This window comes from Eumetopias jubatus, unplaced genomic scaffold, assembly GCF_037043125.1.
Source record: "Eumetopias jubatus isolate StellerSeaLion01/CBP00866 unplaced genomic scaffold, mEumJub1_p1.0 scaffold_11, whole genome shotgun sequence".
In the NCBI taxonomy this organism is placed as follows: Eukaryota; Metazoa; Chordata; class Mammalia; order Carnivora; family Otariidae; genus Eumetopias; species Eumetopias jubatus.
In genome coordinates this window covers 76,319,709-76,344,449 of record NW_028274817.1, presented here as the reverse complement: position 1 = coordinate 76,344,449, position 24,741 = coordinate 76,319,709, and the positions used below count along the sequence as shown (strand labels likewise).

The 24,741-nt window shown below is 39.2% G+C and overlaps 1 protein-coding gene across 10 annotated transcripts in view; it reads left to right on the top strand.

The window, feature by feature from the left end:
* Nucleotides 1–1,933: 1,933 nt before the first annotated feature.
* HUWE1 (HECT, UBA and WWE domain containing E3 ubiquitin protein ligase 1) overlaps nt 1,934–24,741 on the top strand; it is a 162,700-nt gene continuing 139,892 nt past the window's right edge. For 5 of the 10 annotated variants that reach the window (XM_088028775.1, XM_088028779.1, XM_088028777.1 and 2 more), the window contains exons 1-3: nt 4,526–4,665; nt 6,151–6,235; nt 8,025–8,161. The gene's annotated coding sequence lies outside the window, so the exon portion shown is untranslated. Of the gene's footprint in view, nt 2,025–2,223; nt 2,329–4,522; nt 4,666–4,750; nt 4,901–5,161; nt 5,221–6,150; nt 6,236–8,024; nt 8,162–24,741 lie in introns of those variants that run through there. The other 5 variants (XM_028092888.2, XM_028092893.2, XM_088028778.1 and 2 more) reach the window with 5 other exon arrangements.

The following is a 24,741-nucleotide window of genomic DNA, read 5'->3' as shown; positions in this document are numbered from 1 at the left end:
GTGTTAAGTGTTTTGCAATAATGTACCCATTCATGTGTAATTAGGAAAACCTTTTTAAAATGAAAAAAAGAACAAAAATGAAACTAATTACATGTTAAAGAAAGGAATGTTTCATGTTGTCATTAAAATGTGTTATAAAATAAAATGTGATAGACAAATATTTAATTACATGGCAAATATTTACTAGGTTATTAAATAATCACATGCTATGATAATATTTTTGTTTAAAACTATAAATACATATATAATGCATAGTAAAAGGCTGGGAGGACAAAACTAAAGCATTAATAGTGGTTCTCTCTAGGTGGTGGCATTACAAGTTTTTTATCTTTTGGTATTTTCTTTATACTTTCATATATTTTCTGAATATTCTACAACAAGAAATAGAAGTGTGTGTGTGTGTGTGTGTGTGTGTGTGTGTGAGTGTGTGTGTGTTTAGGGGGATGTTGGTTGGAATGAAGACTATAAAAGGAGTGGAATTGGCAAGAAAACTGAAGACTGCTACAGATTGAAATTATAATGAAGATTGTGGGTATGTGGGATTTTAGAATTAGGAGTTGGAAAACTAGATTTTATGGGGCCTAGGAATTAACAGTAGAAATGTAGGGGTTAGAACTAGGTGCAGAGCCCATGGATTATTAGAATTAATGCAGATGGAGAGATTGGAATTGGAGTCAAAGGCCTTACTAAATTAAAAAGTTTTTTGACGACTATAATAGCAGTGTTGGTGAGGATATGGGAATATCCAAATAAACTGGAATTCTTAAATATTTCTGGTGGGACTGTATATTGTTACAACTCTTCTGGAAAGCCTGTCATGTGCTTTTTAGGAGCAGTGACCTTTTGACCCTATCTACTCCATTTCTACAAATTTCTTCTTGAGAGAAATCTTAGAAATATGCACGTATTTAGTTACATCAAAGTTCATGTCCGTATTTCTTTTAATAAAAAAAAGACCTAAACATGGAGTCTTGGTTAAATAATTGACATTAATGGAGTAACACTCACCCATTAAAAATAACACTGTAAAAATATGGATCAATTTCTCTCAAAAGGGGCCTCCATGAAGCCAAGATCATACACAAAATTTTTGTGTAAATATATATTTGGCGGGAAGTGGATCCATTCATCAGATTCGCAATTCGGGGCATGAACCACAGTTCTGTAGGGTGAGAATTAAAACTGGAAGGTGTAATTACAGTTTTTATTTCCTCTATGTTTCAAGAGTACTTTGGATAGTGCTTTTGTCTTTATACTTTAAAATACTGAGTTAATACATGCTTTAAAAAAAAAAAATTCAAACCTTACCGAAGTATCTAAAGTTGCAGTTCAAAACTCCCCTCTCCTCTCAACCTCCAATCTCATTCTGCAACCCAGATGAAGCACAGTTAATAGTCAGGGGTATCTCCTACAAAATTCTTTTTATTCCTATACATTTACAGGTGCAAATCCTCTATAAACTCTTTGCCAGTTGCACTACCACCCCAAATAATACCAAGGAGAACAATAAAGAGAATGTTTATTGAGAGCTTTCTATGCGCCTGGAGTAAGTATTCTAAGGGTTTGCCGGGGGGATTCACTGTAGTCGGCGTCCCCGTGTGTCTCCAGCCCTCCACATCGTGTCCCTGCTTGCCCTCTCGCCCCCCATTCTTCACAAGGCTGCTGGAGAGATTAATTTTTAAACGTAAATCAAATCAAATCACGTCACCCTTCAGTGGCTCCCATCGTGCCTCGAATCAAATTCAATTCCTTAGCGACCCTACTATCCTATACCGTTGACTATGTTGGACCCGGAATAGCTCAGGCGCAGTCCCCTAAAGGGGACTCTGCTCCACCACGGAGGGAGTGCCCTCCCGAGGGGCAGGGGCGGGGCTTCTCAAGCGGCGGGGGTGGAGCCTCAGATCGGGTGTGAGGAGAGCCGGAGGGGTAGGTTTTCCGCGGAGGGCGAGCGAGGGGAGCAAGGCTGAAGCAGGGCCGCGGACCCGGCGCGCTCCTGCGGGCCCCGCAGAGCTACTGCCACCGAGGTGAGCGTCTTCCCCCGGGTTAGGGGGCGGGCTCTGCTCGCGAGGCCGTCCTCGGCTCCTCGCGGAGGGTTGCTCCCACGGGACCCTGCGCGGAGTCGTGGAGGTGGCGGCCTTGGGGAGCCAGCCGGCGAGGCTGGTGTAGGGGCCCGGCGGCCTGCCCCAGCCCTCCCTCAACCCCGCCTTCTCTCCCCTCCCCCAGGCCTCGGCCGACGCCAGCAGAAAGCTATCCGCATCTTCAGGGGCAGCGGGGCGGCAGGCAGCGCGGCGGGAGAGCGGCTGACAGTGCTGACAGTGGGGATGCGAGGTACCGGCATTAGTCGTGGCCAAGTGGCCCTAGCGAGGGAGTAGAGGCCGGGCCTTCGGCGTTTCTCTAACAGGTTCTCGGAAGGCGGCCTCAGGAGGGGGAAGGTGAGGGGCCGGCAGGCAGGCTTCGCGGGTAACTACTAGGTGTTGTATATGTTTTGGTATCTAAATGATACTACACACACACACGCACATTCATTTCGACTAATTGCTTTTTAAAAACTTAATATGTCTTGTAGATCTTCATATATCAGGGAATCTAAATTTATCTCATTTATAAACAGCTGCATTGTACGATTGTACTACAGTTTATTTAACCATTTCCTGATTGATGTACATTAGCTTGTTTCCCTTTGAAGGGGGGAAGGGGGCTATTACAAGCAACGCTATAATGAATGGGTTTGTATATATACGTTTCATGCACATGTATGAGTATTTCCGTAGGAGAAATTCTTAGAAGAGTAATCGCTACTCAAAGTGTATATGCATTTTGAAATTTGATAGATTTGTCCAAATTGCCTTCCCAAAAGGCTATACTGATTTACACTCTCCAATGTTGTGCAATATTGCCCATCTTTCCACAGTTGTGCCAACATGAATTATTATCAATCTTTGATAATTTGGGCCAATTTGAAGCGCAAAAAATGGTATGTCATTGTTTTCATTTGCATTTCTCTGATTACCAGTGAAATTGAACATATTTTTCATTTGTCCGATTACAAAAGTAAATAGGCAAATATCAAATATCTATAAGCAATAAGCATTTCAAAAATTTAACATTAATAACCCCATCCGCAGTGGCAAGAAAAATGAAAAAAAAAGCAACCTAGAAGTAAACTACAAAACTTTATTGAGGTATATAATAGAAGAATGTTTGCATACATGGAGAGGGGATACCATGCTTCTTGATAAGAAGGCTCAATTTTGTAGTGATGCCCATTTTTCTTATGTTGATTTATACAGTTGATGGAATTTCAATAAATATGCCAAGTTTTTGGAACTTAATATGATTCTAAAGTTCATCCAGAAAAAAGATGGCTAAGAATAACCGAGAAAATATTTTAAAAGATAAGTAAAGACGGGGGTATTTGTACTACCAGCTATTAAAATGTACTCTAAAGGAATAATATTTAAATTAGAATAGACAGAACAATGCATTAGAATAGAAAAGCCCACAAATCGAGCCAGATTGGATCCAAGATTTATTGGAGAAACATTGTTGGCTAGACGTGGAAAAACTGCCATATTAAAAACTGCAAGCACGCAACCCCCCCCCCCAGCTTGAATTTTCCTTTGAGGGCAGACTCCTTTGTTTGGCGAAAACCACTTTATTGGATCTTTTGGTTATGCCAAGGTAAAGCGTCAGGAGTTAAAAATTAGTGGCTTTAGAGCTAGAACTAACGATATGAGCGAGCCCTTCGTTACATTAAGATGGATTCAGGTTAGCCTGCAGTGCGGCGAGGGAAGGAGTCAGGATATTATGTCTTAAAGATTTTTTTCCCCGATCTAATGGGCAAAAATTGTTATGTCATTGTTTTCATTTGCATCTGCGAGCTTATTGTGAGATTGAACGTCTTTTATGTGTTAGTCCAGGATAATATGTGATTACTGGAGGCAGGTAACAATGGGGGACCCATTGCTCCTCTTCCAGAACGGAGTTTGGCTAATTGGTACAGCTCTGCCCGGAAGCGTGAGAATAAACAGGTTGACTTTTTAAATTTTCCTCAAGCACTAGGCTCTAGACACCTTAGATCGGGGGCGGAGGCAGTTTTCAGGACATGGCCGAGATTTGGCGCTGAGCTGTGTCATCGCGAGGTTTGGCAGCCAGCTCCGCAGTGGGTCGGAAACCTCGTGGTAGCCGAGATCCCTGCAGGACGGGAGGTTCCTCCCTTCCCCCGAAAAACTCCCAGTCATTTTCATGAAACCCCGCCTCTCTCCTTTTTAGGAGCGTGCACTAGGTCTCGCGAGATCTAGTGTTTCCTAAAGGCGAGGCGCGGGCGGCATCCTGCGGTGAATTCGAAGGTCTCGCAGAGACTAAAACGTAATATCGCGATAGTTCTCTCGGCGCATGCGGGAGCCGGCGGCGGCAGATTGGCTCCGCCCCTCGGTGCTTCGTGAGGTTGTGCGTCATTTGCTTTTCGCTTCGCGTAGGGTGAGAGCGGAGCCGTAGCGACTTCGGCTTTGGTGGGAGGAGGGGTCTGGGAAGGGCTGGGCTCAGGCTTTTCCCGTCCGGTAAGAGGTTCTCGCGGGATCGCGCGGAGGCGGCTGCGGTTCGGCTACGGACTGCAGCAGCCGCGGAGGCGGCAGCAGCGTCTTCGGCTCGTGCTGTTCTTAGCCGGTGAGTTCTCGCGCGAGCGGGGTTACGTCCTCGTGGGATCCGTTGGCGGTGGCGGAGGTAGCTTGGGGTAGGGGGGGCAGTGACTAGGGTCGGTCCGCCTGCTGTTAAGATGGCGGCGGAAGCTGATGTCTGTCCGGCCAGGACCCGAGACTGAGGTGTTGGCTGTCCGCGTTTGTGACGCTTTCCAGGCACCCGACGTTAAGGAGGTGACTGTTGGCGAAACACCGAGGTGCTGGTAAGCCGAACCTGAGGCAAAGACCACGCCGTCTCTGTTTGAGGCGACACCATTTCCCGGTCCTCGGTCGCGTGTGGGCCCGCCTTTGCCCCACCAATCGGTCAACGCCTCCGTTGTTGCCACCGCAGTGGGTGGGTTGGGAAGGGGGGAGGGAGGGAGTCCTGGAGTTAGTTAGGGAGTGGGGCTGGGGGTTAGATTGGGCGGTGCGGGAAAGGGGACCAACCTATGACGACTGGTTCCCTCCCCAATACCTTTTTTCAGGCCTGCTTCTGTTCTCCGCCCCTTCAGCGGCCCAAATGAATCTCCTAGTTTTTCCTGAGGTGGGCTTCACTTTTCCAACTGCCTTGGTCTTTGAACTAAGATTTAGGGGTCAAGCTTTGGTGTCTCTGACGTACTCCTCCCCCTTTTTCCCTAATTCTGTCCTCATCCACATGGATATTTGAGGCTCGTATTTAAGAAGGGGAGGTAAAGCTTTCCCTGTCACCCCCTCCCCAGCCCTACTAAGGAAGAGCTTGGCCCAAGCCCCTTAGCCAGTCCTGTCTCCCTCTTCTATCGGTCCCCTTGACGCAAGGCTTGAGTAGAGCCTTTCCCGTTCCGTGCATTTACTCCATCTTTGTGGACGGAACGATACAGTAGCCTCCCGTTTCCTCAGGTCTTCACGTTTGTATGACCCTGATTCGAGTACAGGACAGACTTCTGCAACTTTGCAGACTGCTCCACTACTCTTAGATGGAACAGTGAATGGGTTGGTGGTTGGATGATTGCAGACCTCTTGTTCTTGGGGCTCTTAGCCTTCCCTTCCTCATAACGCCCCTTCCCCCCCCCAAAAAAAAAACTAAAGAAAAGGCTGTAGAGGATAATCCTCCAGTAGACCAACTTTTTGTCCTCTGTCCCCTGCCATCCCTCTTTGCAGGCTCGGGAACCGCCCCTTTTCCCTGTCTTGCTCTGAGTTCCTGAGTCCTCTTGGTCTGTGGACCTCTATCTTTGCTGCTAACCACCTCTTAACATGGTTCTCACTTAATTCTTTTATTCCCCCCACCCCGTGTTCTTTTTTCAAAAGCTGAATCCCCTAGAGAGGAGATACTCTCCTGTCAGGCACCACTACATTTCCCGTCCTCCATGTGCTAGAAAATAAAATAGTTTTGACTATCTTCCGACCCTCAATCGTTGCCCTGTTTTACTTTTTTCTCTTCCCTTCCCCCATTCCACCATTACTATAGATGATTCCCTATCATTTGTTTTCTTTGTAGATTACATGTTCGGCATTTTCTGTTAAACCCAATGTTGCCTAGATTGAGGAGACCTCAACATTCTCCAGTCAAGGGAGGCACCCTGGTATGGTGGAAATAACTGTGTGCTTTGGGTTCACATCGAACTTTGTGACCTTGGGCAAATTTTCAGATTCTCAGTTTTTTCATCTGTGTAATAGGGATAGTAGCGCTTATAGTTGCTAGAATTAGACAATTTGTAAAGTGCCCAGCTTATGGTAGGCACACAATAAATTGTTACTTTTTCTAGGTCTAAGAATAGGTTGGAATATGGATCTGTGTCATATGGTAGTTTTATGACCTGGTTAAGAATAAGAGATTTTTATTTCTCTCATTGTAAATTTTTAGTATATTTCTAGGCCAGCCCTGTCATTTTTGTAGTTTTTTCCTCCTCATGGGCCAAATTCTTTATCTCTAGTGGTTCATGATGTTTGATTGTGATTCCCACCTGTCTTAATCAACTAGTCTAGGAATTTTAGTGCAAAGTCACTATCTTGAAATGACCACTGGCCCTAAGGTTCCTGTCAAGAACCACACCCAGGTGCCTTTTAGAAGGGATGCCTCATCCCTTGCCTACTCCCTCTTTCCAGTGCTTCAAAAAGAGTTTGTCCTATTATTTACTCAAAGATGAAATTCGTTGCCATGCTTTCCACAGTAATCAAGGGAACTTCTGCCAGCTAGTTTTCAGGTGTTGATACTGCCTTTTCCCTACCTCCTTTCTTTGGTTCCTCAGATCAGTGTGGGGATCTGCTATTTGGCTATACCTACACAGGGTAATTCCTATCTGAGAGAATTTAGGAAAGTTGTTTGGAATATCAAGCTTCTTTCCCATAACGAATTACTGCCAGTTCTTTAATACACTACCTCCTGTTGTGTTTTGCCATTTTATATTTTTCAGCATTCTTTTTAAATAGAAGTGTGTGTATTCAGTTTGGAGGTAGTTTTTCTTAGTGTTAATATTTTGATTAGACCAATATTAAACTGAACACTTTCATCTGTTACTATTACCTTGGCCAGGTGATGGGGCTTGAAATAGGAATATGATGGTGAAAAGTTTACCTGGGATTAAAGATTTGCCATGGGTAACCATCTGGTAATTAACCATATGGACACTAGTTTTGAGCTTTAGGGTTTGCTTTGTTCAACTTAAAGTGCTTTGGAGGTAATAGAATATTCCCTTTTTCATTGGAGGACAGGACATCACTGTTTAGAGATACTGCCTTGGAGTTCTTTACAGTGGGTCAAGCAATGAATCAGAAATTAAACCTTAATTTGATTGTCATTCAGAACTAGAATAAATCTAGGAATGATAATCTAGGTGTGACCTAAAAGGTTTAATTTATTCTAGTAGATCTCTAAGAAGAGAGGAAGGAGTGGCAGTAGCAGTCAAAAGTATTGTCTAAGGTTCAGTGACAAAGTTCAACCTGAGTTTCCCAGGTGTTTATCAGTTGTCTCCCACTATGCCCAAAAAGCATGTGTGAAGGTGAAAACTAGTTTTTAATGTGTGCAGGGTTTTTTTTTTCCACAAAAAAATAATAAATTTAATATTGCCTTAGTATCAATTTATAGTGAGGATATAAAATTGTAATTACTATCCCCTATCATTTCATTTGGGTTGAGGACTGAGTTGAGTTTTCAGGGGTGTTGTCTAAATGTCAGAATAGAATAATTGGTTTGGCTGTTGGTTCTGAATTCTTGTTACTGCTTAAAGCAGGTCCTTAAAAATGCAAATTGATATGTGAGGGCTATTGCTTAAGAAATAATAACTGTGATCATGTTTGAACATTGATATAATGGTTAACTCCCCCACACCCTAATAAATGTGTTTTTTTTTCTCCCCACCTTTTTTTTTGTAGGTCCTCCAATAGTCTGACCTGAGTGGGTTAGTACTCCAGAGGAACTAGCAGACCAACTTGGTCGGGAAGGTTCAGGAAGCTGTTGGAGAAGTGTTGGGATTTCCCACCAGGATGAGTATGATTGGCTGTGATTTTAGGTTAGTTTTTGTACATCTTTGGGTAGTATTTGTATTTTACTTCCTGGAATGGGGGGGTATGTATTTCCATTCTGTAATTGAGCTACTTTGGTTTCTTTCATTGTTTGGATCTGATGTGGCATTGGCTGCTTCTCGTGTTATTGTTTAAATGAATTCCATCTGTACGTGATTTTTAAATCACCCTAAAGCACCATTCAAAAAATAAAATTGCAAGATATTATGTCTAATCAATTTTTTCAGAGTTAAGAAAAATATCAAACATACATAAATCAGTATAATGATCCCCCTATGTATCCATCACCAGTTTTAACAGTTACCAGCTTGTAGCCGTTCTGCTTCATCTGTACTTCTACCAACTGTCCCCACCCATTCTTTTGAAATAAACCCCTGCTGGGGCGCCAAATAAACCCCTGCTGTCATATTTTACTTGCAAAATATTTATATGTCTGAAAGAGAAGGGCTCTTTAAACACAACCTTAAAACCATTATCACAACTCAAAAAATTCACAATGATTTTTGAAGATAGCAAATACGAAGCTAATGTTCATATTTTAGTTTGAATTAGGGTCCAAAGAAAATCCATTTATCACAAAGGTGGATTGATGTGTATTTCTTAAGTCTCTTAATCTGCAGGCTCCCTCCCTTTTTTTTCTTCTGATTTATTTGTTGAAGAAATTGTTGTGCAACTTCCATCACATTTGGTGATGGTATCCCAGAAGTGGTATCTAACCCATTCTTAGTTAAGTTAAAGACCCTGGAGGACCCCCATTATAATGGAACAAAGGCAATAATCTCCTGTATCCCAGTTGGGAGTTGATACTGCTGGCCTAGGCACTATCCCAAAATAACTAGTCATGGATTCCCTTTTCTGTGGCAGAGTCTGATTTAATTGATACCTGACCTCGGTTCCATGTCTTGGCCCTGCTTACTGCTCCACATGAAAAGTAGGCCTCCTTATGGAAGAAGCTAATGTTTCCTAGATAATGACCTAAGTGTGCCTTTGGGATTTTTCATGGTTTCAATTTTCTTAGGTGGTTTAGTTATTTTTATACTGTCTTACAATGTTGCTTTTTATTCTTTTGATGTTGGTATCTCAGCTGCTCTGACCCATAACTTCTAAGCTATTAAGACTTAGTGATGAGTTCTTTGGCTATAATACAGTTTTTGAAATGGCAGTACTAAACAATTTTTGAGAGCTTCCACTTACATCCTGATTTTCAGCTATTAATATGCAGCCACAGTTTTTCTGTTATTTTTCATTTTCTTTTTTTTTTAAGATTTTTTTTTATTTATTTGATAGAGACACAGCGAGAGAGGGAACACAAGCAGGGGGAGTGGGAGAGGGAGAAGCAGGTTTCCCACTGAGCAGGGAGCCCGGGGCTTGATCCCAGGACCCTGGAATCATGAGCTGAAGGCAGACACTTAACGACCGAGCCACCCAGGCGCCCCTCATTTTATTTCTTTTGGAAATGGTGATCCACAGCATAAAGTCCTTTAAACTGTTCATTTCTTTCCTTGTGCAGAATTGTTTATCTTGGGATCTACTGTATATCCCTTCCATAGTCAAAACCTGGGAATGGAAGTTGGACATACAGGCTCCAGCCAGCCTTTGACTTAAGCACAAATGTGGGCGGAGCAAGGCCACTTGTGCCTACCTTTAAAGTGAGAGTGATTCCAAGTTGAGAGAGGGTAGAGTTCGTGAATGAAAGTTTTTGAGGTATTTAGATGAAATATGATTTTGAATCACCAGTGCTGTGGATCATGAATTCAGGCTTTTCAGTTCTTTATTCATTAATGGAGAAATCAGATTGCTAGTTGAAAAGTGACTATTTAAAAGAAGTGATTTCTTGGGAATTCCAGTGAAGTCCATTCATTCAACAAAAAATTTTTGAGCGTTGGATATCATGGTTAGATATTTACTCCTGTCTTCAGTTTTCTGTAGTTATTAGGAAGTTTGAACAAGGTCACTTACACCTTCTAATCCAGAGTTTTGAATCTGGGGTAACTAGATTTTTGGAACAGAGCTTTATGCAGTAGGCATTTCAATATTTGAATTGTTCCCAGAGTTCTTAACAGCTACAAGTTTATAATGGAAATGCTGTTGGTTTTTTTCTCTTTTGTTGTGTTTTCAACCATGGGTTCAAAGTATTATTGAAATGCCAGGGCGCCTGAGTGGCTCAGTTGGTTAAGCGACTGCCTTCGGCTCAGGTCATGATCCTGGAGTCCCGGGATCGGGTCCCGCATTGGACTCCCTGCTCAGCAAGGAGTCTGCTTCTCCCTCGGACCCTCCCCCCTCTCATGCTCTCTCTCTATCTCATTCTCTCTCTCAAATAAATAAATAAAATCTTAAAAAAAAAAAAAGAAATGCCAAACTTGGTTGCTTTGAAAATGTATGCCCTTCACATCCCAGGTTACATTTCCTGCTGTTACATTAAGTTGTTAAAATCTGATGTGTAGCTGTAACCATATTAGGCTGCTTTGCAATGATCTCACTATCTATAAGGTTGAGAGTCCCAAGTACTTGGGCTCTGGGTGTTTTGCTGTATTGTTCTCTGACTTGTTTCCTCAGTGACTGGTTACCAGATGTTTATATGTTAATGTCAGGGATAATTCAGCTCAGAAGATTCTTTGGAAGCCCTCTCATTTGATGTGTCATAGGGGTTGAGTTGCTAAAACTTGATGTACTTGTTAACCAGCTTGGTCTTCTGGTTATAGAAATGCTTTCAGATAGTGTGAAAGAGTGACTCTCTATGAGTAAAACAACTGTAGGTTTTGTTTGGGCTGTTAATACTGAGTGTTTTCACATTTTAGTGCCCTTAAAAAGTTTTTAATCATTTGGCTTTAAAAATTACAGTGGTGACATGGATTGATCCCAGAATGTGATTTTTATAAAAAGTTGGAATTTGTTTTAGCTTCTTAATGAATATTAAATGGAGATCAGTATTGTAGATGATTCAGTCTCTGGATTGCTGATTGGACTAGAGGAATGTGAAAGTTCTTTTTCAACCCCTAGATTCTGATAGTATAGTGACTAAAAGGGACTAGGAGTAGGGAATTTAAATTATTCTGGAATGGCCTTTTAGTATAATCATTTAGATTTTAAAGATTGGTAAATGTGAACATAACTGCCATGAATTTATGTACCATCTTTAGCATAACCCAGATTTTAAGTCCTTATAATTAGATACCTGAGATAATTGCTCTGGAAATACTGGGATATATTGTATTTGCTTATGTTTTGGAATGTTTTTGGAAGATTGCTTTTTTAATGATAACATTATTTGCTGTAATTATTTTATTATTTGCCTGTGTTTATTAGTGAGACGTATTTCTCCTGGTCTTGCATTTTTTCTTCCACTAATTCTTCATTATTGCATTCTGCCAATTGAGTTCTTATAGATGGAACGATCTTTCAGCATAGTGATTAAGAACATGGATTCTGGAGCCAGACTCCCTAGGTTCAAGTTCTGACTCCTCCCCCCTCCCCCCCCTTTTTTTTACCATTTGTCATCTTGTGCAAATTATTTAACCTCTGTGCCACAGTTCTTAATCTGTAAAATGCTGATAGTGTTACCTACGTCATAGGGTTTTAGAGACGTTTAGCTGAGTTAATGCATATAAAGTGCTTAGAACAGTAGCTCTGAAACTTTAGGGAACATCAGAATCACCTAGAGGGCTTGCTAAAACAATCCTGGGCTCCAACCTCAGAGCTTCCTATCCTATAGGTCTGGGAGGGGCCTGAGAATTTGCATTTCCAGCAAGTTCCCAGGAGATGCTGATGTTGATGGTCAGGGAATCAGTTGGAATAGAACAATGCTTGGCAGAGTGTTAACTTTTTTTTTTCTGGACTGTTTTCTCAGTCCCTGAGTAAAATACTTTCCAGTGCTGTTTAGTACTGCTTTGAGCTAAAAGCAGTTTTGAAATCCTTTGTTGCAGTGGTTCTCAAAATGTGGTCCCCAGATCAACAGCAGCAGCATCTGGAAACTTGTCAGAAATGCAAAATCTTGGGCTCCACCCGAGGCTTTATTTTAAAAGTGTGTCTTGGCTTAACTGGGGTGTCTTAGACTTTTTGAAACAGTTTTATTGAGATGTAATTCCCATACCATACAATTCACCCATTTAAAGCATACAGTGGTTTTTAGTGTGTTCACAGTTGTACAACCATTACCACGTCAATTTTAAAACATTTTCATCACCCCTAAGGGAAACCCAGTACCCATTAGTAGTGACTCCCCTTCTCTCTCCCAACCACCTCAGCCTTTGGTAACCACTAATTACTTGATATTTCTATGATTTGCCTAGTCTGGGCATTTCATACAAATAGAATCCTATCATACGTAAGCAGCTTTAATGTGATTAAAGTGTTTTCCTTTTGTACAGATAGAATACAGATAGGGGAAACCACCCCAAAACAAATTTACAGTTTAATAAATTATTTTAAGGCAAACACTTTTGTTACCATAACCCAACTCAAGAAATAGAACTTTGCTTGTTACACCATAAGTCCTTCCATGTGCGCATCCCAATCACAGCATCTTCCCTCTCCAGAAAGTATCTGCTCTTCTAACTTTATAGTAATCACTTGTATTCTGGTTTTATCATCCAAGTGTGCATCCCTGGACAGTATAATTTGCTTTGTCTACTTTTTAAAACTTGCATATCTTAAATACCTATAACTTCCCTTTCTTTCTTTTCCTTACACTATATCTGTTGAATAACTCAGGCCGTTTGACCTGTGGAGTTTCCCACAGACTGAATTGGCTTATTGCATACTCAGTACAGTTACTACAAGTTCCTCTGTCCTTTATATTTCCTGCAAATTCACAGTGGATCCAGAGGCTTTTATAAATTCAGGTTCATGTCCTTTGGCAAGAATTGGCGGTGGTGTGTTTGTTCACAACATTCGTTAAGTTGTAATGACGTATTTTTTTTTAATATTAACAGCCATTTCTGCCTAAAGCTTAGATTGATTAGTTTATTGGGAATGTCAAAACGGTGATGTTCTAACTCTGTCATTTTGTTTTTGTATATTAGATGGAATTTTATAAGGTTACTCAGTGATACAGTTTGTATGAGAAGGGTAGGACATGTGCTGAATTTTTAGTTTTTTTTTCTGACCACTTAATAGTTCTGTCACATTGGGCAAGTTAACCTATCCGTTGCCTCATCTGGGGAAAATACTTTATTTGTGGGGTTATTGGGGTTATATGGGGAAATGTAGGTTGTTAGTACACTCTATGTTGTTAGTACACTCTATGTGGTCAGCCGATGGTCATTTCTTTAACATACTATTTCACTTAACCCCTCCAACAGCTCAGAGATGGGCAGTCACGGTGGTGAAGTGATGGCCAGTTAGCAAAGCCTGTCTGGACCCTTCAGGTCTGTGTTGGGATCATCAGTGGTGGTGAGGAAAGGGGTTTGTACTTTGGTCATTTTGGGGCTGACTCTGTCTGGCCCTAGATAAGTAGGTTTCCACCAGAGTAGTTTTTCACTTTGCCAAGCATTAGGAGTCACATTCATACCCTCTAAAGGGTCTTACCCACTTCAGTGGTGATGTGTAATACATTGGTTGCCTTGATCTCCTTACATCTACATAGCTCCCTACTGTTCAATTTTGTTCTGTTCGAGGTTCTGCTGTAACCTTAGTAACCTTAACCCATAATGAGTCTTCCGAATGGTCATCAGTATCACCACTGTTAACATACTTGAGTAGCACCATATATAGCAGAATAGAAAAGAGGTAAATATCCCTTTTAACATTTTGTATATTTTCTGAAGTATAGCACATGGCACGTAGTAAGTGCTCAATAAATGTAAAGCCATTGTTCTTTAAATTAATAATATTACCTTTTTTTCCTCACATCTTAACCTCTTTTTAGTTCAGTAACCATTTACTGAGTGTTTTTAAGTACGAGGAGCTAGGGACATAAAATGAATGAGAGTTGGTTTCTTCACTTGAGAAACTCACAGTCCATTTAAGGACTGAGATAATGTTTAAAGTTCCTTAGCCTTTTCCTTTATGTTGTCATTTTTCCCCTGCTTTGTCCATGTGTGATATAACCTGTCTATTGTTTTTCAAAGCTCTTCTTAGCTCTGTATCCCTAGCCTTTCAGATTGCTGATCTGTGAGAAAGCCTGCAGTTGTTTTCTATGAATAGAGGGTAATATCAAGAAAAACCTTTGGGCCAAGATTGAATTTCAGAAGTGGCACATGTGGTTGACACTACAATATCAGTTTATGGTCTTAAGATGGACCTATAACTCATTTTCCAGTCTCTATCCTATTGCTTTACCTATCTTCCTGCCGTCCTCTCCCTCCACCCCCATCATTCCCCAAGATGTTTACTACATAAAGATAGAGGCTCCTATACCCAATTAGTGATTTATAAAGTATGTAAAGAGACAGCTGTACTTCATATAAAGTAGGATTTGTTTGTGCCTCAGGTTTCATTCTCACCTAGGAAATGGTAATCAAAAAGCCTACCTCATAAGTTGCTGTGAGCCTTAAAGTGAGATTATGTATTACTTAAAATGTTTATATAGGATACTACAAAGATAAGGCGATTGTAATTTATATAAAATAAATACTTAATAGCTATGTTACTTGGGGCAAATTACTTCATCACTGAGCTAGTTTCCTCATCCTTTAAATGAGGGTGATGATATCTCATTCTCTCAACAAATATTTGAGGACATACTCAATAATGCCAGATACTGGAAATTCAAAGATAAGCAACTAGAGAGAGGAGGGTAGCGTGGTCTACTAGGGGAGGGAGACTTGTAAATCACAGTCAAAGGGATTGGTATGGGGCGCCTGGGTGGCTCAATCGTTGGGTGGCTTAGTCGTTAAGCGTCTGCCTTCAGCTCAGGTCATGATCCTGGGGTCCTGGGATCTAGCCCCACATTGGGCTCCCTGCTCAGCGGGAAGCCTGCTTCTCGCTCTCCCACTCCCCTTGCTTGTGTTACCTCTCGCTGTGTCTCTCTCTGTCAAATAAATAAGATCTTTAAAAAAAAAAAATCGGTACAATGAGGAGGTGTGAACAGAATGTGCTATAGCCATTTATAGGAGGTCATCGAGAATGTAACCCTGAATTTTGTGGGGTTAAACAAGATACATGAAAAAAAGTACATCATGAACTCAAAAAATGCTTTATAAAAATGAAATTAGTTAAATGTATCCCAGATGAATCAATAGCCTCAACCAGTATTTCATTTCTTAACAAGACTTGTGCTTTAGATGTGTTTATTTCTTTAAGCTGGATTTTATGAGCTCCTCTAGGGTGTTATGTGCTCCTATAATAGGGTATCCTGAAAGTACTACTTGCATCTAAAAGGATTTTTTCACCCACTTTTATCATTTTCTAGTTTCTGTTACTGAATTAATTTAGGAAAAACTAGAAAATGTGTTCTTATTTTGGGAAAAGATTCCTACTCCCACAAAAATATTCATTCATCATTAACATTTTGGTTGGTGTGTTCCCATCTTAATGATAAGAGTAACATTTTAAAAATAAAAGCAGTAGAAAATTAGGGACAGGCTTTTCCCAGAATAGGAACTAAAACTGTGTCTGGTAACAAGAAAAGATACTCAAACTAAATACCAGAAATGCAAATTAAAATGAGATATTTTTTAACCATTAGGTTGGCAAAAAATAATTAGGTAATATCAAGTCATGGCAAAAATACAGGTACGAATATGGTCTTAGAATACTGCCCACAAGTGGTATAAGTTAATACAGCTATTTATGTGGAGATACTTGGCAAGCTGCAAGATAGTATGTACTATATGGTGCTATTTATATATTTTTTTAAAAATTAGGGTAAACTGATTATTTGGAAGGAGTGGTCAAGGAGAACTTTAGCTTTTTCTGTAATTGCATTTCTTTTTCTGAGAAACCTAAAATACACTGAAAAATACGAGAGTGATATGACAAAAATCCTTTCCCTACCCCCCTGGACTGATCATCTTTTGTTTTTTTTAAGATTTTATTTATTTGAGAGAGAGTACAAGCACGGGGGAGTGGCAGAGGGCGAGGGAGAAGCAGACTTCCCACTGAGCAGGGAGCCCAATGCGGTGCTCCATCCCAGGACCCTGGGATCATGACCTGAGCCAAAGGCAGCCGCTTAACTGACTGAGCCACCCAGGCGCCCCTGAACTGATCATCTTTAACATCTATTTTTGCCTCAAATCTTTTAGTGGGGAGGTGTGATATGAGGGGATATACTTAAGTACTTTCACTCAGTATTCCCCTCCCCATTGTGATCTTTACCATTAATTGCTTGAATTTTTATACTGTGAGAATGGTATAAATTACTCATGTAAGTAGAAATTTAAAAACTGATGTTCACACAGCAGCTTATTACTTGTGTAATATTATTTGCATACTTCTTTAAAGTTTGTAAAATCATTTAATAAGAATGTTTTGGGAGTGGGACATTAGTCATTTGTTCATTTTATTGTAGTTCTTGTTTGAAAATGCTTTCCTGACTTTATTTTTTAAGTAACGTTTCTTATGATTATAGCGGTACACATGGCTTATTGTTGAAAAAATACACAAATAAGCACAGAAATCTCCTGCCATTCAGATAAATACTGTTAGTATACTGGTACACAATATATTCTTCCAAGGTTTTTCTTTATGCCTGTGTAGCATACACATATTTTTTCCCCAAAACTTTACTCTTTAAAATGTAATTCATAACCTTCCCTCCAACTTTTTTTGTGAAAATTTTCAAACATAAAAATGCTGAAAGAATAGCACATTAAGCAGCTGTATATCACCAGCTATATCCAACAATAGTTAAAATTTGCCATATTTGATTTATATGTACATATGTATGTTTAATTTTTCTGAAGCACATGAAGTAAGAGTGACATTTCATCCTAAAAAAAAGAGTGACATTTCATCCTTTAATCCTTCAGCAGGCATGTCTTAATAAGGACCTACAATATCTACAATACCTTTTATCGCACCTAGGAAATTTGTTCTTTTCCTTAATATTATCTAATAGCCAGTCCATATTCACATTTCCTCAGTTGTCCCCAAATTGTCTTTTTTTAAAGCTGTCTCCAAACCAGTATAGAAATGGTATTTTTAAATTTGCTGTTCCCACTTAATATATTGATCTCTGTTCCTATCATAATGTAATATGACAATATAATACTTCTGATGGCTACATTATATTCTGTTGTGTATATGATTTATCATTTATTAACCCAAGTTCTAGTTTTCCATGATCTTCAAATGCTTCCTAGCACACAGTAGGCCATTTGGTAAATAAGTATAGAATAAAGGAAAGAAGCTTAAGAACATCTGAATGAGAAGTCTTTGTGACATTATGTTTACTTTCTTAAGAAATTTCTAGAACTGGAGTGGAAAACTATAAAAAGCTTTTGATAATTATCAAATTGCCCTTTAAAAAGACTATCCTGCATTATTCACTATGGTATGTTTAGTATATAATCCATGTTGACTTACACTATGACAGCACCTCAGGGTAAGCCTTGATACATTAGTATTAGAGAAGAGCATAAACCTGGATAGATGGAGTATCATTGATATAGATGGTTCTCTCCTTACATCTATACCTACTGCCATATTTTGTAGGGGCTGGCTTGACTCCTCCAACCTAGAGTGCCTTGTAGTCTTTTGACCTAATCTGGGGCTCCATTTTCCTGCTCCTCAAATTTCCTTAACTGTCTTGGCAGGGCCATCCTTAAGAGGAAGTATAGTCTGGAGGGATGTAGATAGCACTTGAAGACAACCTTTTACATAGAGTATTTTAGATTTTGCTTTTTTAAAAGTAAAGGCAGACTACCTGCATAGTTAATTCAAATCTCTACCTCTAGCAAAGCAAATTACTAGTGGCTTTAAAATGGTAGTCTTATCCATGTCCAACAGAAGAGCTGAATAAGAACCTATATTTGATATTATCCGTATCAAACTCTTTTTATTTTATTTTATAGGCCCAGATTAGGGGAAATGATTTGTCCAAGATAACAAACATTGCCGGTTAGTGGTGGAGTTGGGCATTGAACCCAGGTTAACCTAGTCCAGTATTTTCGCTATGCTGTATTTTTTCTTAAAACTGAACTTAATCTGTTTCTAAATGTGCCATCAGATGTCATCCATAGAAGTGCAGAATAAGTGGGCCCAACCTATAAGAAAGTTACTCCCAAAATGGGGAAATTTTAGGGGAGTAGAAAGGTAAATGAGAAAAAGTCCAAAAACTCAGTTTCTTTGTCCTTTTGACTGTGGCTGTTACTTTTCAACATGGGGTCAATTTTGAGCTCTTTCATGGGACATTTCAATTTGGCCATGTGTTTTCATGCATGTTTGTGGATGCCATAAGCCTGTAGCTAGGACTGAATTTCCTGTTCGTAAAACTTTCAAATTAAAATATTTTATAAGCCCATCTTTTTCCCCCTAAGCCCATCTACTTATCCCTTTTCATTTGTTTTAAATTATAGAAGTGTTTGCTGTTAAAAACAAAGATTCAAACTATTTAAACAGTTAAAAATTAGTGTCCCCCCTCCCCAAATGATAGTCTTTTATTCATACCACATTTCAAAAATCTGTTGATAATTTGTATTCTTTTATACTTTTTAGCATTTACATACTGTGTTTATCCATTTATGTCCTATGTATATTTTCGTATGTTAAAACATATAGCTCAGCTCCATTCTTTTTAATGGTGCATTGCATTTCAAAGCATGGATCTACTATAATTTAATCATTCCCTATTGTTGATCCTTAGAAGTAGAATTCATTCTGGGTCAAAGGGTGGTACCATTTAAATTTTTGATAGGTACTGCCAAAATGACCTCCAGAAAGGCTATATTGAATTGCCATTCCCACCAGCAGTGTCTGTCAGTGCCCTTTTCTCTACCTATATCTGCCAAAACAAGGTAATTGTTGATCTTTTTAATTTTAACCAGTCTGATGAATGAGAAATAGCATCTCCTTGCTTTGGTTAGAATTTTTGTAATTATTAGAGAGGATGAGCAATGTTAGGATCTTCTGCACATTGCAAGTTTGTGAGCTTTTACTTGGTTTTCAATCAGATTATTTGTCTTAGTTTTGGGAGTTGTTTGTATATTAGAAATACCAATCCTTTCTGTATCCTCTTAAAAATACTTTCTGTATTTATGGTTTGGAATTTTTGTATAGTCAAATCTGCCCTTTTGTTTTTTCTTTCCTTTATGGTTTCTAGGTTGTATATCTTTCTTGGAAGATCTTTTCTTTGCCAAGATTACAAGAATATTTATCTGCATTATCTTTTAACACTTTTACAGTTTAGCTTTTTATGTTTAAGTAATGGTGTGAAGTAGGTGTGTGCTTTTATTTTTGTCCAAGTGGTTGACCAGTAGTTCCTGTTTTGGGAGAGACTATTTGATTTTTAAATATATGCTCAGCTTAAAATTCTTGGGAAAAATGTAGTTTGTTAAAACAAAAAAAGTTGGAATTTGTGCCAAGTAGAAAACCAGCTTGGCTACTTTTTGGTTTTTAGTTTTTGAGAATAATTCAAATTGTTCATGTTTAATACTTAACATTTGTCTTGAACTGAAGGCAAAGTGTTATAGACAGTGCTTTAAGAGATTTTAGTTATTTTATTTTCATTTTACATGTTGAAGCTCAGATTGTCCTAAGGTCACAAAGTCAGTTGGTGGCAGGGGACTAGAGTACCTTTGCATACTTTTCTTTCATTTTCAGCAAACATCTTTCATGTTATAGATAAATGTTTTAAAGCAGCAGATTGTTCACATTGTTTCGTTTATTTAAAGAACATTGGAAATGAGTGTGTGCCAGGCTGTGTGTGGTGCTGTTAAATTTACTCAAACAGAGCCAGTTTTGTCTGTATGTTGGGACATATTTTTTTTCTAAAAGCGTTGTTTTAAAGTTTTTTTGTCAGTGAATTAATTTTAGCCTCATAATAAACCTGTGAAGTTGGAGTTACTTCATGTTGAAAGAAGTTTGCTGTCATGTTGATAATTGCCCTAATTACTACTGTTCTTTTAAATCATACAGAAGAATCTTGGTGTCTCTGCATTCCAGATTCATTTGAACCAGCTCAGAATAGTTCAGATAACACTTAAAATCTCTCATTCTTAAGTTGTATGGCCCAGACAGTATTTAGTAGACTATTTAACCTTTGGAGAACTGTAACTTACTTGAGAATGAGACCCAGAGCTTCCCAGTCTCATGATCAAAGTTGAGTTTAACTTTTTGGTTCTTGTCAGTACTTTAAGCTAACAGTCTAGAGATCAGTACATGCTTTATGTTCTTTCATATGCAGATAACATGTAGAAAGTTTGAAAAGACCAGCTCTTGTTTGCTTTTGATCTGTGTTTGTGTGTGTGTGTGTATGGAATATCCAGCATAAGATTGCTGCCCTTAAATTAATCTGGAGCTAAAAGAAATAGAACAAATAATAATATGGCTTACTCATTGCCTTGAGACGGACTGTGTTGTTTATTTTACAGGTTACTGACTCAGCGAGGCATAGTAACTTGTCTAAGATCATACGCTAATAAATGGAATTTAAGCCCATTTCTGTCCAACTCCCAGGCCTTTCCACTATGCTGTTGTCTTCTACTTCATTTTGACTTTCTTTCAGTTGTATTCCTCAATCTCTACCTTTAAACTTAAATAATCCACAATATACGGTAGCAAGTAAATACATTACTAAGGTCTCTCACCCTCTCCCCATACAGATACATCTTTTGTCAGAATATTTTAAGGTATTAAAACCTAGCTTTTATTTAGAAATATACTTAATCTAGGCTTTTGATAGGTTTGGGCCTTTTCTAGCTTTCTTCAGGATACATGACTAGAGGATTTTACCCAGGAGTACAGAATTCCCTCTTATACAGAGGAGGTTTAATCTTGAGAGATGCTGCATATTTCTTTTTAAACTCAGGGATATGAGACAATTGGAGCTTAATAATGCACAAGCATTGGGATTCTGTTTCTTTGGTTGCTTGTACTGTATTGTATCTGACAGTAGCCTATCATGTGGCTTTAGGGGAAATACCATATGCCTGTGTTTCATAAGTGAAAGTGAAAACATCGTAGTCACTAAGTACTAAGTCTTGGAGATCTTTCTGTGGGGTGATGGTTCCTACTGTTGTAGGTCATGGATCGCTTTAAGAAGCCAGTGAAAGCTGTCACCTGTCTCAGAAAAATTCCAACATATGCAGAAATTTTCCATACACCTTAAAAATTTTTATGGACATCCCTCAGTATAGGACAAGAAATCTGTAAAGATTTCTTCACATTTCTTAAAAGGATGTCCAAATTGCTGTGTATGTATTTTTCTAGACTAAAGCACTATGCCCAAAAAATGAAACTGGGCTAATTGTTTCACTTTTGCTAAAACTGTACTGTGTTTTATGCAACTCAAATCTCTAAAAGTCCAAATTTTTTAAAAAGCAAGAGGATTATGGTTGGTGTTATACAAGGATTTATTTTATGTATTCTGTTGATCTCTTGTAATTGCGTTTCCAGCTTTGCTTAGGCCACTAGGAAGTTATAATTTGATTGTGTTTTGTATACTGACTTTGCACTGTTTTTATACTATCATTGCTTCTAGTTTTCCTTTTTCCTCTGATTTACGTTTCTGAATACCTGGCTATCTCATAGCACCCTTTGCAATGCCCTGCATATAGTGTGTTCATACCTATATGTTGAACAGAAAAATGCAAATTGGATGAATTTTATAAATTGGTTTTCTCAGTTGAAAATTTCACCAAGGGTCTGTGACTTGGATTTTTAAGCTTCCTTAAACGTTTACTGGATAGTCATTCATTCATTCATTAATCTAAGTGACAGTTCCTGTGCTGGTGACAGGAATGCAAAGATAAATAGACACAGTCCCACTCATGCAGAATTCACCCTAGTGTTGAGATTGACATGTAAATAAAGAGGTGAGTTGATTGAAAATATATGCGGGACACAGTGGGGAGCACAAAGGAGGGAGTGGTCGATTTTTCTCTGAGGGAGAGGATATCTGAAAAGGCCTCATTGAGGTGACATTTAAGCTGAGCTCTAGGGGATATGCAGAGAGCAGCCATTTTAGCAGAAGGCGCAATCTGAGTCAAGATAGTCAAAGTCTTGAATATTAGGGGAACTGTAAAAAGCCTCATGTGGTTAAAGTATGTGGGGAGCCAAGGGGAATATTATGTAATGCTGTGGCCCTGGTATGAGAGGTGAGCAGGTACCAGGTCCTATAGGGTCTTGGATGCTGGGTTAGGTAAGGAGTTTGCACTTGATGTAGGTAGATTTTGAGTTTGAGGGAGATTGTTCTGGTAGTAATGTGAAGGATGGAATGGAGGGATCTGGCAGGATAAAGTCTTAATTTAAAATATTTTAATTTCTGAGATTTTCAAACATATACAAAAGTTAGAGAATAGTATAATGACCCCAGTGTACCTGTTACCCAGCTTCAACAGTTATCAACACATGGCTATTCTTGCTTTATTTATACCCCATTCTATCCCCCGTTCTTTCCTTTTTTTTTTTTTAAGATTTTTATTTATTTATTTATTTATTTGACAGAGAGTGCACAAGCAGGGGAGGCGGCAGGCAGAAGAAGAGGGAGAAGCAGGCCCCCCGCCAAGCAAGGGGGCTCGATCCCAGGACCCTGGGATCATGACCTGAGCCGAAGGCAGCCACCTAACCGACTGTCCTATCCCCCATTCTTTTAAAGAAAATTCCTCAGTGAGTCACAAATAGGCAAATGATTATTAATAGTGGCTCTCAAGTCTGTGCAGCTGTATCACCTATATAGTTTGAAAAAAAAAAAAAAAGGTTCCCACCTCATATTTACTAAGTCAGATATTTGTATGGCCAGACATTTTTTGATTTTGAAATAAGTGTCAGGTGACTTTGCACAGCCAGGGTTGAGAACTCTGGATTTAATTTTGAAGTAAATTATTTTGAAGATAATTTTTAAGTAGGTTGATTTTTCTGGCAAATATGTTTTTCCTGAACTCATTAAATGTTGACTGTGGCCCTTCTGGGTGAACTTCACCTATTAGAAAGTGGTAGGCTTTTCTGTGGTTAAGTTCTTGACATTAGTTTGAATAATTAGAGTATTAGTTTAAAGGCTGATGTCTTCATTTTCTGTTAGAGGTGGGCAAGACTGAAGAAGCGTTTGCATCTTCGAAATTGGATGTGATGACATAGGGAATAACCATTGTTACAGTTTATCTTTTGCACCAAATCCAGCCGCAAGTAAGGAAGGGGACGGGAGACAGATCAGTCTTTGAGGGTAGATGAGGATTATTCCAGAGCACCAGTTAAAAATGTGTAGACAAGGAATCTCTTCCTCTCCTCCTTAATTTGCATAATTTTCACTTAGACATTGCTGTTTGTTTTTGTTGTTTGGAATGCTAGTAAGAAGGAGCTACCTGGCGTGCTGCCCTTTCCTTTCTCCTGGCAAAACTGATCTGCAGCTTTGGTGAGCCCTATTTTGTTGCCTGATTCTTCTGATGCCAGTTTGTCTCTCTTAAATAATTGGGAGTAATGACCTAAAGGGTAACTCCTGGATCTACAGCTTCCCAGGGCTGTAGGTAGAGCATATATGGGGGATGCATTCTCAGACATCATTCTTACCTCCAAAGTCAGTGTTGGAGGTTTCAGATTCCTCCTCCTTGGTATCCCTGCAACAGATTTTCTTTGAATATACGACAGAGCAAGGAGAGCAAGGATATACGCTTACCTGAGGTATAGTGTTTACAGATTTTGAAGGAGACTCTATCAAGGTAATTCTGTAGATAATTTCCAGATTTGCCTTGGGTAAATAAAGGCTGTTTTTTGGTTGCTTTATTATTACATTTTACTATCAGTCCAATAAAATCTAGGTCACCAATCCTCAGGGTCATGTTTTATATGGCTCAAGGATAAGGATATTGGTGTCTGTAGGAGGAGGGTGGCAGGGTGGACTGTGTGTGCATAGAGACATTTTGTGTACTGTAGAATCATGGAGCAAATTTGGTTTCGTCCAGGTTTACCACTTGGTATGTGGCTACTCTTGGACTTAGTAAACTGGAAACAGTCTTCATCTTCAAGTTGTTAAAGGATTAGAGATAATGCATAATTAGGTAGTAAGTAAATATTAGCTGTTATAATGACAAATGGGTTCTCTGAATATTTGTTGGGTTGGTATTAATGTAAATAATCAGAAACAAGGCTGGATGGAAATGTGTTCCCTTTATTAAGAAATCCGTTAATGTGATTTCTGTGCCTCTGTAATCAAATAGTGTATATAGCAGGCTGGGTTTTAAGACTGTTTGCTGCTTCCTGAGATAATGGATGGTCTGAGCAGTTCTCACCTGAATTTTCTTTCAGAGACTTCATAGAGGCAAAGGCTTTTGCTTTGTGGCAGGTTGGAGTTTAGTGTTCTCTAAAAGCCTTTTTATTTAAAAACGACCAAATTGCTTTTCTGTGATTTCAGTGGGAATTTTAGGCTGATTTGGATTCATCCACACTCCAAGATGTGTTTGCAGCATTTCTTAGCCTACCAATAATAAATCAGTAAATACTGAGTGTGTGCTGTGTGCTAAACTTCAGGATTAAA